This window comes from Canis lupus, chromosome 9 (genome assembly GCF_011100685.1).
Source record: "Canis lupus familiaris isolate Mischka breed German Shepherd chromosome 9, alternate assembly UU_Cfam_GSD_1.0, whole genome shotgun sequence".
NCBI lineage: Eukaryota > Metazoa > Chordata > Mammalia > Carnivora > Canidae > Canis > Canis lupus.
In genome coordinates this window covers 44,563,368-44,567,190 of record NC_049230.1, presented here as the reverse complement: position 1 = coordinate 44,567,190, position 3,823 = coordinate 44,563,368, and the positions used below count along the sequence as shown (strand labels likewise).

The following is a 3,823-nucleotide window of genomic DNA, read 5'->3' as shown; positions in this document are numbered from 1 at the left end:
GGCCCAGATTTCAAAGCTGGCACACCATAGGTACAGGGACTGGCTTGGGAATTTGTGTTGTCAGGATTCTTGGTTGTAAACAACAAAACCCAATTTGGTTCACTTAAGCGGAAGAGGAACTTACTGGGTAGCTCTGAGGCAGCTCATAAGGTCAATGGAAAGAAAGACTGGGGATCAAATTAAAGAAACTCATAGGAATTACAGGAGACCGGGTGGCTGGACCCTGCCTAGACAGTAACCTCCTAGGGATGCCCCTGCAGGACACTGGAGGCTACTGGCCCAGGTACTGGCAGAGTAATTTCTCCTGTCTTGCCTGTTTCTTTGCGACACCTGCTCCTACATTCAAATCAAGACCCCTGTCTGTCTCAGCTGGGAGGAATCCCTCCCACCTGAAATCCCACCAGGGAGGTGCCCCTCCCCCCAGGTAAGAAGACTATTGGAATGTTACTTAGCAAACAACAATGATAACAAAAGCAGGCATGGGAATGCCCCAGTCTCCCAGGTCTCCCGGCTACCCCCCAGAGGTGACCATAACGCCATCAGCTCTCTGCCCTACCTGGGCCTTCTCCAGGTAGGTCTACAGTTGGACCCTAGAGAGCCCATCACTAGAGTCTTCTCAGAAATCCCAGGCTTCTGGTTCTTGAAGGAGGATGGGGAGATGCTCATCTGCCACATCCAGTTGGTGGCCCCTGTGCCAGTTCTAGTTTCCAAACAGGTGTTGACTCCAGTTCCCCCATCCCACCAACTTGCATATCTCAGGCCCCTCCCCTGTCACCTGGACCCCTGCAGTAGCCTCTTTTTTTTAAAGTTATTTTTTAATTTAATTTTTTAAAAAAGATTTTATTTATTTATTCATGATAGACATAGAGAGAGAGGCAGAGACACAGGCAGAGGGAGAAGCAGGCTCCATGCAGGGAGCCTGACGTGGGACTCAGTCCTAGGACCCCAGGATCGTGCCCTGGGCCAAAGGCAGGCACCAAACTGCTGAGCCACCCAGGGATCACTTTTTCTTTATTTTAAGATTTTATTATTTTATTCATGAAAGACACACACAGAGAGAGAGAGGCAGAGACATAGGCAGAGGGAGAAGCAGGCTCCATGAAGGAAGCCCGATGTGGGACTCCATCCTGGGACTCGAGGATCACCACCTGAACCAAAGGCAGACACTCAACCATTGAGCCACCCAGGCGTCCCATCCCTGCAGTAGTCTCTTAACTGGAGTTTGCCTTAAATCCATTCTCCATACTGCTCAAGGAGCTATAGCTACAATCTGTATATGACTGTGTCACTCATCAACTTAACTTCCTTCTGTGGTATTCAGGGACCTACAATAACCAAAACCCAAGCTTTGGGGCATGATTCCTAGTAATCCCCAGCCTCCCCTCCCACTTCTTGGTCTCTCATATCATGGTTTGGAAAAGCCAATTTACTGCGTTGTCCTCATCATACTCTGATGGCTTAAACTTCCGGGCCCTGGCACATGTTGTTCCATTGATCTTCAATGTCTTTCTACCCCTTGTCTGCTTGGCAAATTCCTCTTCATCCTTTGAAATCTAGTTGAGGCATCACGTGCCCTGTGAAGCCTTTCCTGACCCCTCAGAGAAACTCATACTCCTCTGCCCTACTTCTAAACCTTGAGTTCTTGTTTTGTGCTATTGAAATAACTTGTTTATGAGATGGTATCCTGCACTAGATGGTGAGCCCTATGAGGATAGGAACCCTGTTCATTTTTTTCATCATTGTATCCTCAGTACCTAAGACAAGACGTGGTAAATAGATGCTCAATAAATGTGTAACTGGGGAGATGAATGAATAAGAAGAGGGTTTTAGAAGACTGGGGGTTGGGGTGGCAAGAGCCAGACTTGGCTTATGAGGAGTGAGAATTGATGCTGGGAGATGAAAGGAAGAAGATAATCATTGCAGTATGTAGAGAAAGACTAGCTCAGAGAAGGCAGCCTGAGCACTTTTCTATTTCCAAGGAAAGAGCCAGTGAAGGGGCAAGCTATGAAACCAAGGGAGGAGCAACTGATGAGCCAGGAGATGTGGAGGGGAGGCAGGAGAGAAAAGGACACGCCCCAGAGCACTGGTAGGGGAAGGAGGACACTAACATGAAGAAATGAAGTAGGGTGGAGGGAGTCTTCATCCAACAGTCAGGGAAAGAGAAAGCTAATGTTTTTTCTATTTAAGTTTTTTTTTTTAAGATTTTATTTATTTATTCATGAGATACACACAGAGACAGATAGAGAGAGGCAGAGACACAGGCAGAGGGAGAAGCAGGCTCCATGCAGGGAGCCTGACGTGGGACTCAATCCCGGGTCTTCAGGATCACACCCTGGGCTGAAATCCATGCTAAACCGCTGAGCCACCCGGGCTGCCCTTTTCTATTTAAGTTTAATTTTTTTTTAATTTTTAAAAATATTATTATTATTTTTAAAGATTTTGTTTATTTATTCATGAGAGACAGGGAGAGACACAGGCAGAGGGAGGAGCAGGCTCCATGCAGGGAGCTGGAGTGGGATTCAATCCCGGGTCTCCAGGATCACGCCCTGGGCCAAAGGCAGGCGCTAAACCGCTGCGCCACCCAGGGGTCCCTGCCCTAACATATTTTTAAAATGTAATTTCTACACCCAACATGGAGCTTGAATTTATAACCCTGAGATCAAGTGTTGCAAGCTCCCTGGACTGAGAGCCAGGCACCCCTGTTGAAAGCTCCATGAAGTGAGGGGAAGGAGATGAATGTTTAATGGCTTCCCTCTGTCGCCCAAGTAAAACTGGAAGATACTGCGGTGGCCTACATGGCCATGTCACCAACACAAACTGGCTTCTTACTCTGCCCCACCCTTACTGGCCACCTTGCTTGTCCATACTCTCCTGCCTTAGGGCCTTTGCCCTGTGCTATTCCTGCGGCCTGGAAGCTCTTCCTCAAGAAAGCCACCATGCTGTCACATTCAAGTCTTTCCTCAGATGTCACTTTCTCAGGTGAGCTCTGCTTTACCCCGCTGCCCGCCCAGCCCCTGAACCTATACACACTCTCTGCGTCCTACCTTTTCTGCTGTTTTTTTTCTTTTCCCCGGGGAGCATTTATTACCTCCTAATGTACTTCTAATAGTGCTTATTTATTTCATGAATTCCTTATTTTCGTTATGATTTGCTCTCCGCACTAGAACGTGACTTCCAGCGCATGGGTGGCTCCGGTGGTTAAGGTCTGCCTTCCACACAGGTCACGGTCTCGGAGTCTTGCGGTTCAGCCCCAGTAGGGCTCCCTGCTCGGCGGGGAGTCTGCTTCCCCCTGCCCCTTTGCCCCTGCTCTTGCTCTCTCTCTCCCTAAAATAAATAAAATCTTAAAAAAAAAAAAAATGTGACTTCCATGAGGACAGGTTTTTGTTTTATTACTCTACACCAGTAACGAACTCCTTAGGCAGTCAATGCACTTCAGTTGAATGAATGAATGAATGAATGGGCAGCGCCTGAAACCCAGCCCAAATGTGCCAGGTTCCAAATTATCCCTCCACGATCTCGGAGCGGACCTGGAGAGGGTCCCGCTGCAGGCGAGGGGAGAGGCAGGCCTTCCGGAGGTCGCTTTCGGGCGCTCGTCCGGTTCTCAGGACCCCGCGGGCTCCGTTCTCTCTCGGGTGGGACTTCTGTTCTCCCCTGGGGGGGGCGGGGGGGTGGAGGCGGGGTGGGGGTGGGGGGGAGGGGGGGTTGGAGGTGGGGGGGCGGGGGGGGGGACGACGCCGGAACTTCCAGAGGAAGAGCAGGAATTTCTGACATCCCGGCCCAGCCGAGCGGTAATAGGCACCTTCGCGACCGCCGGCGGAACCGC

General features: G+C 49.9%; 1 long non-coding RNA gene across 1 annotated transcript; it reads left to right on the top strand.

Annotated features, from left to right (window-relative positions):
- The first annotated feature begins 248 nt into the window (after positions 1 to 248).
- On the top strand, positions 249 to 3,345 carry LOC102153430. The gene is made up of 4 exons (XR_005363960.1): positions 249 to 294; positions 453 to 571; positions 2,881 to 2,979; positions 3,165 to 3,345. It is a non-coding gene; the product is annotated as an uncharacterized LOC102153430 (long non-coding RNA).
- The last annotated feature ends 478 nt before the right edge of the window (positions 3,346 to 3,823 follow it).